This window comes from Schistocerca gregaria, chromosome 2 (genome assembly GCF_023897955.1).
Source record: "Schistocerca gregaria isolate iqSchGreg1 chromosome 2, iqSchGreg1.2, whole genome shotgun sequence".
In the NCBI taxonomy this organism is placed as follows: Eukaryota; Metazoa; Arthropoda; class Insecta; order Orthoptera; family Acrididae; genus Schistocerca; species Schistocerca gregaria.
Window position 1 is genome coordinate 893,118,505 of NC_064921.1, and position 13,971 is coordinate 893,132,475.

The following is a 13,971-nucleotide window of genomic DNA, read 5'->3' on the forward strand; positions in this document are numbered from 1 at the left end:
TAGGTAGGGTTCAACATTGGTCTTTGGTTAGGTCTGATTGGTATGGTTGCTGGCAAAAACGTTTTTCCTCTGTAGCGACCAGGAGAAGGAGAGAAGGCCTTTAACGAGTCATGCATGATTGAATTTGGGAGTGGGGCTGAAGATGAGGACTTTGGAAAGGACTGATATTTCTGTGGGGCTAAGGCTTCTGGTGGAATGGTTCATGGCTGTGTTTCAGGTCTGTTTAGGTTCTGGATTCTTTGTGGTGGTGGGAGGGAGTTTTGGAGGTTGGAGTAAATGTAGTAGGTCTGCAAGACAAGGTTTGTCAGCTATAAGAGGATGTTGGGGAGATTTGGAGGTGGTTGTAGAGATGGTGGACAGTGGTACTCCAAGGTGGGAGTAGGAAGTGAACACAGTGGAGAGCTTTTTGAGGTGGTGGTGTGCATGTTGCTCTAGTTACTGGAGGAAAAGAGTTTCAGTGCATGTTATGGGTTCCAGGGATTTGGGATTGCATAGCAGGAGAATTTTGTAGATGGAGAGAAGATACTCCAAAGTGGTGTAGGCTTCTTTGATTTGATTTTGCAGGACTATGTTGGTGTGGGCTACGGATTGGCAGAATCCAAACAGGTGGAGGTCATTGTGAAAGGAAGGATGGCAGCCAGAGATGTAAATGGAAGGAGCAAAGATCCATGGTGGTGGGAAAAATGCAAAAAATTAAATAAAGTAGAATTAGGTCCAAAAAAATTTCATAAAAATACACCCAAATACGAGTGAAAAATCACAATAAGGATGAAATGGATGTGAAAGGGGGAAACAAGATGAAATCTGAGGGGGTCAAAGGTGAAAATTAACAAAAATTGGTGTGAAGTCACAAAGAGTCCAAGGAAAGAATGAAAAATAATACATATATATTTTACTGTGGGTAGCAGGTCTGAGGGTGGATAAGTGTGAAGAAGGGGGCAGTAGATGTGACTGGATGAGGTGAAATTAATGGGTGCAAACTGGGTTAGAACAGAGAAAAAGTGGGGCTGGGGAGGGGTTTGTAGGATGAGATACAAGGTCATGTGGCACCAGAAAGGTGCAGGAAATAACAAGCGGAAATACGGGGCAGTGACAAAGGGAGAGTGATCAATTTTAAGGTATTGGATTAATGATATATTGGTGGGAGTAATGTGCGACATAAGATGCTGCACCAATAATCAGTGTGGTCTTATAGCCGTCTGTAGTGTGTGGCTGGACCAGTTGATACAGTGTGGCATGTAAGTAGAGCATGCAGTGCAGTTTGTAGGGCGACAAGAGAAACACAGGAAAGAAGAGAAAGAGGGACAGACATTGACTATAATGATGCATTAGAAAATAGTAACAGCACTGTGTTAGGCAAAAATCAACAATAGAAAATCCAGTATTATGAAAAGGTAAGTTGCCACTCATCATATAGCGGAGATGCTGAAAGTTTCCTTACCTCTAGCCAGAACCCAGTCCCACATATTGCTCCTGCATTGCTGCTTGGAAAATGGAATCCCCACAAATAGCCTTATCATCAAATTACCCATCTTCAGCTGCCATTTCACAATGACCTCCACCTGTTCAGATTCAGCCAATCCTTAGTCATCACCAACACAGTCCTGCAAAATCAAATCAACCAAGACCACACCACCTTGTAATACCTTCTCTCCATCTGCAAAATTCTCCTGCTATGCAATCCCAAATCCCTGGAACCCATAACATGCACTGAAACTCTTTCCCTCCAGAAACTAGAGCAACATGCACACCACCACCTCAAAAAGCTCTCCACTGTGTTCACTTCCTACTCCCACCTTGGAGTACCACTGTCCACCACCCATACAACAACCTCAAGATCTCCCCCTTGTCCCCTCATAGCTGACAAACCTTACCTCGCAGACCTACTACATTTATCCCAACCTCCAAAACTCCCTCCCATCACCACAAAGAATCCAGAACCTAAACAGACCCAAAACACAGCCATGAACCATTCCTCCAGAAGCCTTAGCCGTACAGAAATATCAGTCCTTTTCAAAGTCCTCACCTTTAGCCCCACTCACAAATTCAATCATGCAGGACTCATTAGCGACCTTCTCTCCTTCTCCCAGTTCCTACAGAGGAAAACCTTTTTTGCCACCAACCCTACCAATCAGACCCAACCAAAGACCAATGTTGAAACCTGTGTAATTCAGTTCACACCTCCATCCAACTGTGATCCACCCAAATACCTCTAAATCTCCCCCTGTTAATTTTCCAGAAATTCTTAACCTTGAACCTTGCCTCACCAACATTCCCTAAATCCCTCGACATGCAAAGTAACATTACATCTGCAGAAAGAACCTCAATCCACCATCTAATAACTGACCCCGATCTTATAATCCTTCCTGGGTACAAAAACTCCACCGCTGTCATTTTGAATTACAAGGATTATCTGGCAGAAGAACTCCACCAGCTGTCAGATACATTCACCTACAAAGCTTGCCACAGTGACCCCATTCTAGAAACCCAGCAGAATCTCCAGTCTCTCCCAAAATCCTTGGGTTGATCCCAGAACCTCTCCTCAAGGTCCATCTCTCTGCTCACACCTACCACTCCCTGCACTCCTGCCTTCTACAATCTTCCAACCACCCAGGACACCCCATTGTGGCTGGTTACTGTGCTCCCACTGAAAGAATCGCTGCTCTCCTAGACCGACACCTTCAACTTATTACTGAGAACCTACTGTACCAACCATTCCTCCATCAAATATCCATTGTTCCTGTCCCTTTACGACATAGTGTCCTGCTGGTCACTATTGATGCCACCATCCTTTATGCTAACAGCCCTAATACCCATGGCCTTATTTCTATTTAACACTACCTTTTCCAATGCCCAATGGATTCCAGACCAACAAACTCCTTCCTGGTCACCATGAGTAACTATATCCTCATCCATAATTACTTCTCCTTTGAAGGCATTACCCAGAAACAAATCTGGGGTACAGCTATGGGCACCTGCATGTCACCATCCTATGCCTACCTATTCATGGGCCATCTAGAGGAATCATTCCTGAACACCCAGAATCCCAAACCCCTAAACTGGTTCAGATTCACTGATGACATCTTTGTAGTCTGGATTAAGGGTGAGGACACCCTATCCCCATTCCTCCAGAATGTCCATAACTTTTCCGCCATTTGCTTTGCCTGGTCCTACTCAACCCCACAAGCCAAATTCTTAAATGTTGACTTCCACCTCAAAGATGGCTACATCAGTACCTCCACCCATATCAAACCTACTAACCACCAGCAACACCTCCATTTTGACAGCTGCCACCAGATCCATACCAAGAAGCAACAAAGACTAGCCTCCCCCCCCCCCCCCCCCCATGGTGGTCAAATATGCAGTGATGAGTTGTCCCTCTTGATATATAATGAGGGACTCACTGAAGCCTCCTCCCAACTTTGCACAAAAGGAAATCTCCCGTGACTTATCTTTCCAATCTCCTCCTCCCCCCCCCCCCCCCCCCCCCAAAGTCCCGCAGTCTGGCCAGAGAGGAGCATTCTCCTCAAAAGTCAGTACCACGCAGGACTGGAGCAACTGAATTACATTCTCCGCCAGGGTTTCAACTACTTCTCATCATGCCGTGAAATGAGAAATGTCCTGTCCACTATCCTTCCCACCCCTCCCTCAGTGGTGTTCCACCGTCCATTGATCCTACACAATGTATTCATCCATCCCTACACAACTCCTGCTCCCAACCCCTTACCTCATGGCTCGTACCCCTGTAATAGACCCACACATAAGACCTATCCCACACATCCTCCCACCACTACCTACTCCAGTCCTGTCACAAACATCACCTATCCCATCAAAGGCAGAGCTACCTGTGAAACCAGTCATGTGATCTACAAGCTAAGCTGCAACCACTGTGCTGCATTCTATGTGGGCATGATAACCAACAAGCTGTCTGTCCACATGAATGGCCACCAACAAACTGCGGCCAAGAAACAAGTGAATCACACTGTTGCTGAGCATGCCGCCAAACATGATATCCTTCATTTTAATGGCTGCTTCACAGCCTGTGCCATATGGATGCTCCCCACCAACACCAGCTTTTCTGAATAGTGCAGGTGGGAACTCTCCCTGAAATATATCCTTGTTCTGTAACCCTCCTGGCCTCAACCTTCATTAGTCATTGTCCTCACCAATCCTGCCCCTTCCCTGTTCCCATTCCAGCACTACACAGCCCTCATTCCACCATCACACCCAGTCTTTTTATTTCTCTTCTTTCTCACCCACCTCTTCCCTTTCCACCACTCCCCTGCCCTCCATCTAACCTTCTGGCTGCACTTAGCTGCCCTACCCTCTCTCCACTTCATCTCCTGCACACTCCCCAGCAGCACTTCACTGTCCGCCACCCATACCCTACTACCCCTTCCCCTCCCCCCCTAGCCACCTCCTTACCCCCACCCAGTTGCCACTCCCATCATTCACTGGTGCTACTGCTCACAGTGTGGCTTCAGTTGCCTGAAACTGCACTCATGTGTGTGTGAGTTGCATTTGCATGAGAGTGTGTGGGTGTGTGTCTGTTGTCTATTTTTGACAAAGGCCTTACTGGCCGAAAACTTTATTTGTGACAGTCTTTTTGTTGTGCCTATCTGCGACTCAGCATCTCCGCTATATGGAGAGTGGCAACTTTCCTTTTGATAATATTGTTACATTCCATCCTGTATTTTGCTTGTTACATTCCATCCTGTATTTTTCAATGTTGTATTTAGATGCAGATGGATGTACCAGTGTTAAAAGCACCTTGTTGAGTTCATGAACTTTCCACAAGAAGCTACGAAAGTTAAGTATAAATACACTATAAGTGTATATACACTATAAGTGTATATAAGTGAAATACACTATTGTTAAACCATTGCATTAAAAAGGGGATAGGTCTGATAATAGCAACTACCACCCAGTATCACTTCTAACTGTTGTTGTTGTTGTTGTTGTGGTCTTCAGTCCTGAGAGTGGTTTGATTCAGCTCTCCATGCTATTCTATCCTGTGCAAGCTTCTTCATCTCCCAGTAACTATTGCAGCCTACACCCTTCTGAATCTGCTTAGTGTATTCATCTCTTGGTCTTCCTCTATGACTTTTACCCTCCACGCTGCCCTCCAATACTAAATTGGTGATCCCTCGATGTCTCAGAACACGACCTACCAACCGATCCCTTCTTCTTGTCAAGTTGTGCCTCAAGCTCCTCTTCTCCCCAATTCTATTCAATACCTCCCCATTAGTTATTTGATCTAACCATCTAATCTTCAGCATTCTTCTGTAGCACCACTTTTCAAAAGCTTCTATGCTCTTCTTGTCCAAACTATTTATTGTCCATGTTTCACACATGCCTACACTCCACACAAATACTTTCAGAAACGAATTCCTGACATTTAAATTTATACTCGATGTTAACAAATTTCTCTTCTTCAGAAACGCTTTCCTTGCCATTGCCAGTCTACATTTTATATCCTCTCTACTTCGACCATCATCAGTTATTTTGCTCCCCGAATAGCAAAACTCCTTTACTACTTTAAGTGTCTCATTTCCTAATCTAATTCCCTCAGCATCACCCGACTTAATTCGACTACATTCCATTATCCTCGGTTTCATTTTGTTGATGTTCATCTTATACCCTCCTTTCAAGACAATGTCCATTCCGTTCAGCTGTTCTTCCAAGTCCTTTGCTGGCTATATTTTCTCCTTTCATCAATTAAATTCAATATTTCTTCTGTTACCCAAGGATTTCTACTAGCCCTCGTCTTTTTACCTATTTGATCCTCTGCTGCCTTCACTATTTCATCCCTCAATGCTATCCATTCTTTGTCTACTGTATTTCTCTCCCCCATTCTTGTAAATTGTTCCCTTATGCTCTCCCTGAAACTCTCTACAACCTCTGGTTCTTTCAGTTTATCCAGGTCCCATATCCTTAAATTCCCACTTTTTTGCAGTTTCTTCAGTTTTAATCTACAGGTCATAACCAATAGATTGTGGTCAGAGTCCACATCTGCCCCTGGAAATGTCTTACAATTTAAAACCTGGTTCCTAAATCTCTGTCTTACCATTATATAATCTATCTGATACCTTTTAGTATCTCCAGGGTTCTTCCATGTATACAACCTTCTTTCATGATTCTTGAACCAAGTGTTAGCTATGATTAAGTTATGCTCTACGCAAAATTCTACCAGGCAGCTTCCTCTTTCATTTCTTAGCCCCAATCCATATTCACCTACTATGTTTCCTTCTCTCCCTTTTCCTACTGACGAATTCCAGTCACCTATGACTATTAAATTTTCGTCTCCCTTCAGTACCTGAATAATTTCTATTATCCCATCATACATTTCATCAATTTCTTCATCATCTGCAGAGCTAGTTGGGATATAAACTTGCACTACTGTAGTAGGCGTGGGCTTTGTGTCTATCTTGGCCACAATAATGCGTTCACTATGCTGTTTGTAGTAGCTTACCCACACTCCTATTTTCTTATTCATTATTAAACCTACTCCTGCATAACCCCTATTTGTTTTTGTATTTATAACCCTGTATTCATCTGACCAAAAGTCTTGTCCCTCCTGCCACCGAACTTCACTAATTCCCACTATATCTAACTTTAACCTATCCATTCAACTTTTTAAATTTTCTAACCTACCTGCCCCATTAAGGGAACTGACATTCCACACTCCGATCCGTAGAACACCAGTTTTCTTTCTCCTGATAACGACGTCCTCTTGAGTAGTCCCTGCCCGGAGATCCGAATGGGGGACTATTTCACCTCCGGAATATTTTACCCAAGAGGACGCCATCATCATTTAATCATACAGTAAAGCTGCATGCCCTCGGGAAAAATTACGGCTGTAGTTTCCCCTTGCTTTCAGCCGTTTGCAGTACCAGAACAGCAAGGCCATCATGGTTAGTGTTACAAGGCTAGATCAGTCAATCATCCAGACTGTTGCCCCTGCAACTACTGAAAAGGCTGCTGCCCCTCTTCAGGAACCACACGTTTGTCTGGCCTCTCGACAGATACCCCTCCATTGTGGTTGCACCTACGGTACGGCTATCTGTATCATTGAGGTGCGCAAGCCTCCTCACCAACGGCAAGGCCCATGGTTCATGGTCCATGCTTTGTCCAAAATTCTTGAAACAGTAATGTATTCAAGAGTAGCTTCACGTAGTTATAAAAATTAAGTACCACCAAAATGTCAATTTGGTTCTCAGAAAGGCTTTTCAACAGAAAATTCTAGGCATACTTTGACTGATCAAATATTAAATGCTCTGAATAACTGAACATGACCCACTGAGATATTCAGTGATATCTCAACGACTTTTGACTGCATGGTTCACTAAATTCTTCAACATAAACTTAAGTATTGTGGTGTGAGTGGGACAGTGGACAAATGATTTAGTTCATATTACCTGGAAGAACGCAGAAGGTTGAAATTAACAGTGCAGGCAGTCTTTAAAAATCAGCAGAGTCCTCTAACTGGGAATGTATCAAGAATGGTGACCCACAGAATTCAGTCTTGGGGTCCCTTATTGTTCTTAATATATACGACTTGTTACTTTATATTCATGAAGATGCAAAGCTAGTTCTTTATGCTAATGATACAAGTATAGTAATCACTAGACCTCAGACTTTTAGGTTCTAAAAATCTTAAATTAGGTATCTAATATAGGTTCTATCACTTACAAAAATAGGTTATAAAATCAGAAAATAGGTAACCAAAATCTGACATTTTATTGTGTAGAATGATAACAGATTTACAAAAATCCATATTATGTTATTTTCCATGTTAATAATTACAGTCACAGTAAAAAAAACTAACATTTTCTCCAGATTTTCCGTTGAGAAACTGCATCTCTTGTCTGTTAATAGCATCTTATATGCTGAGAATGAGCATTCCATGGCAACAGATGCGACTGGAGCAGTTTCTCACTAACTTTTATACCAATAGAACCTGGGATCAAGTTGATTTTTTCTTTCACCTCTTCTATCAATCACAGTTGTGTGAAGACTGGTTTCCCTGAACAGTCCGAGCTTTAATAATAGGGACCAAAAATGCATAATGAGACTTTTGTATGCAATGTCATTGGAAACTGTTGGTTCCTTTAGAAGATCCTTAGCTGACATAATGCTCACTGCCTCCTCCCACAATTTAAGAACAATGTTCTTAATGTCTTCCAAATGCCCGCTGCAATAATACACAGCCTCTGGCCATATTCCCCAGCTAGTAAGTATGGTTTCTGGTGGAAGTGGTACATTGGGAAGTTCCTCTTGAATTAACTGGATTCTTGCAGGTGCTTTAATAAAAACCTTTTTGATGGTTGAATCTAGCTTATTTACATGTGGAAATTAGAGACATATTGTCTCAGCTACAAGATTCATGGCATGGGCAAGACATGTGTTATGGAGTGAGGTTGAGTAAAATACTTTCAACAGAGTAACAGCAGCTGTCATGTATGTGGCTTCTTCGTGTAGATTACAGGTACTTTATTTTCATATAGACTGTTGGGGAAAAGCAATTTGAGGACTTTATTAACAAAGTGAGCAATTGTTTCCTGGTTTTAGTCTTTTTTTAGCTCCTTGCTCCAGCTGAGATGAGGTACAGAATGAGTGTCAGGATCTAATCAAATTAGACACATTTTGATCTTGTCTGTCTGTTGTCTCGTCGACAGAAATCCATGCATATGAATCGTCTATACCTTCCCTTATCCTGCTCAATGTATTTTTGTATAAAGTATCTAAATAGTTCTCAATGTGGATTCTGATGGACTGCTGGGCTGACAGTGTTTCTATACAAAATCTTTTAACTGGCTATTTTCAACTGCATTGAATGGTATGTTTACTGCAACAATGGCTCGACACAGGTCAAGATGAAACTCGTTTTTGTTTTTTGCATTTGGTTTAGTTACAAATATTTGTTTCAAGTTCAATTTATTCTTCAAATCTGCCTGCTGATTAATCCCTCCAACATGCTGACTTAAATGCAACCTCTGCTCAGAATGTACCTAAAAACAAAAAGAAATTAGAAATACTTTGTGGAAGAATTTACGTACAAGATCTGATTAGCAAAATTAACCTACATCAAGGGTTTAGAGACAATATTTTTGTATTCCCATGTGTCTGGTCCAAGTTAACTCAGGAAAAGCAGTGGCATCACTGTTCTCTGAGTGGGTGTAGCAGTAAAAGGTTAACATTTTACTTACATCTTTGTTGCACATGTTGCAGTGAATAACTCTTCTGTCTGTAGAGAAATCAGGAAATTCTTGCGACCACTCACGAATCAGAGATGATTTGGAGCTGGCTACTCTCAGCATGCTTTACTTTCTACAAATATACTGTCGCTGTGAAATATTTCACCACATCCAAGCAGCACACTGACCGACTGAATGAAGACATTGCAGGTGTTTTAAACAGACTGTTCCGACAGGGCAGGTTAGGCGCCATAGGCAGATCCCAAGTCTCCTTCATGCCCTGCCAGCCCATTTGACGGTTCACAGTGAACAACAATGCTCTGCGGAGCAGGGAGGGTTGGAACAACCTGGCATATGCTGCCATCTTCTGACACACAACTGGCATTTACACATGCAAACAAACCTGTTATCATTCAATTACTGTTTTCTATGTAGCCAGGAAGACCAGACATGTAGTTTTAGTCATACAAATTTTATTTGACTGGATTTTTAAAAATTAGATACTGTCAGGCTCTAACATGAAATTTGGTATTTTTAGGATTTTTAAAAATGAGGTACAGTCAGGTTCTAACATGAAATTAGGTATTTTAGGTACTATAAAATTACAACTTTTGATAAAATATTTGCATAATTCTTAGCAGGAAAGACCAAGAGAGAAAGTTAGTCATAAAAAAACTGTATTTAATTGGATTTTTAAAATTTAGGTACAGTCAGGTACTAAACTGAAATTAGGTATTTTTAAGTGCTATAAAACTAGAGTTTTCAATCATAAATCAGCGTAATTCATGTACAGTTTTTATTGCCTTTATTTAATGAGGAGCAAAACAGGTTTTTATGTAAAATCTGAGGTCTAGTAATCACAACCAGCAAACAAGAATTAGCTGAAAAAATTGAAAATAATGTCTTTCAGAAAATTATCAAGTGGTTCTCTGCAAATGGACTCTCACTATATTTTTAGAAAAGATGGTATATGCAGTTCTGTGCAGCAACTGGCATTAAGCCATTGCTAGACTTTGAACAGAAGTCTGTTGCCACGGTAGAATATTCAAAATTTCTGGGTGTGTGCATTGATGAGAAACTGAATTGGAAGAAACACACTCATGATCTGCTGAAATGGTTAGGTTCAGCTACTTATGCTGTCAGGCTTATTTGCAAAGTTTGGTGATAAACATATCAGTAAATTGGCCTACTATGACTATATGCATTCACTGCTTTCGTGTGGCATCATATTTTGGGGTAATTTATCATTAAGAGAAAAAGTCTTGATTGCACAAAAGCAAGTAATCAGAATAGCAGCTGAAGTGCACCTAACATCACCTTGCAGATATTTATTTAAGGAACTTGGGATATTCACAGTACCTTCACAATACTCAGATCCACTTATGAAATTCCTTATCAGTACCCCAAACCAATTTAAAAAACAGCAAAGTGCATAGCTACAGCACTACAGGAAAGGATGATCTTCACTATTCTGGGTTAAATCTGACTTTGGCACAGAAAGGGGCAAATTATGCTGCCAAAAACATATTTGGTCATTTGCCAAACAGTATTAATAGCCTTACAGATAGCCAATCAGCATTTAAAAAATTAAAAGAATTTCTAAATGACAACTTCCTCTACTCAATAGATGAATTTTTAGTTATGAAGTAGTAAAAAAAAATTACTGTATAAAGAAAACTTACGCTAACTGACATGTTCCACATCATTACAAAATGTCAAAATCATGCTCTATGGAACAAATATTAATGTAATGTAGCGTCCTATTTACCATTAGACAATGAACAGATTTAATCATTCATCAGGTGGCTTGCGGAGTATGGATGTAGATGTAGTTACAATATGATGGATGTAGACAAATTATGTGTAAAGCTTAAAATGATTGTAAATTAAGCTCCAGAAGTATTTGCCACGTAATAGGCTAAGGAAGAAAAAGATTCACTATACTGTAATAACAAAATTTGGAAAATGCTGAGAAAACAGAAATTGTTGCACTCTGGGTTCAAAAAGAATGCATAAATGTCAAAAGGCAAAAGTTTGTAGAAATTCATGCGTCCATATATTTATATTAAAAAAATCATCCTGCAAGAAACATATAGCTTCATCAAATGTTAGTAAAAGAGGAAAGATCTTATCAGAATCAAAGAAAATTCTGGTCCTAAGTAAAATCCCTAAGTCACTCAAAGATCAATCTGCTGAGGCAGTAGAAGACACCAAAAGGAAAACTGATCTAGAATGAAATTATCACTCTACAGCAGAGTGTGCGCTGATATGAAACTTCCTGGCAGATTAAAACTGTGTGCCGGACTGAGACTCGAACTCGAGACCTATTGCCTTTTGCGGGCAACTGAGCCACCCAAGCACGACTCACGCCCCGTCCTCACAGCTTTACTTCTGCCAGTACTTCGTCTCCTACCTTCCAAACTTTACAGAAGCTCTTCTGGTCCCGAGTTCGAGTCTCGGTCCGGCACACAGTTTTAATCTGCCAGGAAGTTTCAGGAAAACTGATGTTTTAAATCACATGTTTAATAACTCAGTCATGCAAGGGGATCATACAGATATGCCACTGTTTGGCAGCTGTACAAATTTCTGTATGGAGGATATACAGGGTGAAAAGTATTTAAACTGACAAACTCTGGAAGGTTGTAGGGGACATCAAAACAAATATTTTTCCCTAATGTCATTTTTTCCTATGAGGATTATTTAAACTAGTGGAGGCCATATTACTCTCTTCAGTTGTTAGAGGCCGTATTACAATCTTCAGTTGTTAGAGGACATATTACGCTCTTCAGTTGTAGGCAACTGCTGTCCACCAGTGTAGAAGTGCATTGTCTCTGTTTACTAATGGAGCAATACTCCTGGAGTGAGTACACTGATATGGTTGGTGCATATTACGTAGTGCACCACAACAGACGAGCTGCACAGCAGGTTTATCAACAACAATATCCTCATCGCCATGTCCCGCATCATACAACATTTGCTGCTATGTACCAACATCTGTGTGAGACCGGGTCATTTAGCAGATTACCTGAACAGGGACGCCATTGCACGTTAAGAACGCTGCAATTTGAGGATGCTGTCTTGCAGCATGTACAGTGGGATCCTTCAATCAGCACTCGTGCAATTGCATGTAACATGGGGATGAATCAGCTGAATGTAAGAACAGTCTTTCGAGAGCAAATGTTACATCCATTTCACTTACATTGTGTACACAACCTGAAACCAGTTGATTATCCACCCAGAGCACAGTTTTCTCAGTGATACTTGGAACAGTGTGAAATTCATCCTACATTTCCATCCTCTGTGTTGTTTGCTGATGAATCAACGTTCAGGCATGATGGAGTCTTCAACATGCACAATTCACATGTTTGGAGTGATGATAACCCACATGCCACAGTTACTAGTGCTCATCAAGTGCGGTTCTTCGTTAATGTGTGGGTCGGTGTTGTTGGGGACTGTTTAACTGGGCCGTATCTGCTACCTAGGCCATTAAATGGCAGGCACTATTACAATTTTCTCACCAGAGCATTGCCAGAACTGCTCGAAGACGTCCCGCTCCCTACAAGATAACGCATATGGTTCCAGCATGACGGGTTGCCGGCACATTTCAGTCATCATTTGCGTCAATCCCTGGACCGACAGTTCCTAGAAATGTGGATTGGCAGAGGTGGTCCTGTACCATGGCCTGCTCGATCCCCAGATATGTCCCATCTGGACTTTTTTGTGTGGGGAGAGATGCGCAACCTTGTTTACACATTTCCTGTTGCACCAGAAGAGAACCCAGTTGCTCAGATAGTAGCAGCAGCAGGAACAATTCAAGATACTCCTGGGATTTATGCCCATGTCAGACAGAACATGATCTGATGGTGTAACCTTTGTTTACGTGTCAATGGAGGCATTTTTGAAAATCTACTGTAACTGAAATTGGGTTGTGTTAATGTGTTGTCTCTTGGTCATAAAAAATGGAAAAGTGTTTGTTGGTTTAATCAATTTGCCACCAGAGATATCTTCCTGTTCTGTTTTAAATACTCCTCATAGGAAAAAATGACATTAGGGAAAAATATTTGTTTTGATGTCCCCTACAACCTCCCATAGTTTGTCGGTTTAAATACTTTTCACCCTGTAGAAATAGGCACCCTTGGCACTGAACAGCAGCTGAAAGAGTTGAAAACAAATAAGTTGCTAGGTCCAGATGGAATCCCAGTTCATTTTACAGAAAGTAAACTCCAGAAAAGACCCCTTACTTAGCTTGCATTTATCACAAATCTCCTGCTCAGCACAAAGTCCAAGTCAGCCACAAAACTGCATAGGTGACCCTGTACCAAAGAAGGGTAAAATAACAGAAGTGTAAAATTATGTATCAATATCCTAGACACTGGTCTGCTGCAGAATTCTTGATTTCAACCATAACAACTTTCCTTGTGAAGAAACAGCTCCTGTCCACAAATCAACATGGATATAAAAAGTATTGGTGGTGCAAAACTCAGCTTGCCCTTTTTTCACACAATATCCTGTGGAACATGGATGAAGGGCAACAGACAGATTCCATATTCCTAGATTTTCAAAAACTACTGACACAATGTTACATGTCAAATATTAATGAAGCTCTGAGCATATGGGATAGGACCTCAGATATATGATTGCTTTGAAAACTTTTTAAGTATTAAAACCCAATATGTTGTACTCTTGTTTCTCGATATACAAACAATCTCATGGAAAGGGTGAATAGCAATCTGTGAGTGTTTGCTGGTGATAATGTAGTGTATGATAAAGTAAT

The 13,971-nt window shown here is 41.1% G+C and overlaps 1 protein-coding gene across 7 annotated transcripts in view; it reads right to left on the bottom strand.

The window, feature by feature from the left end:
- Positions 1–13,971, bottom strand: part of LOC126335339 (protein Mpv17-like) — a 288,508-nt gene that overhangs the window by 61,387 nt on the left and 213,150 nt on the right. For 3 of the 7 annotated variants that reach the window (XM_049998513.1, XM_049998512.1, XM_049998509.1), the window contains one exon: positions 7,718–9,011. The exons of 3 other annotated variants lie outside the window; for them this stretch is intronic. The gene's annotated coding sequence lies outside the window, so the exon portion shown is untranslated. Of the gene's footprint in view, positions 1–7,704; positions 9,012–13,971 lie in introns of those variants that run through there. One more of the 7 variants, XM_049998507.1, reaches the window with a different exon arrangement.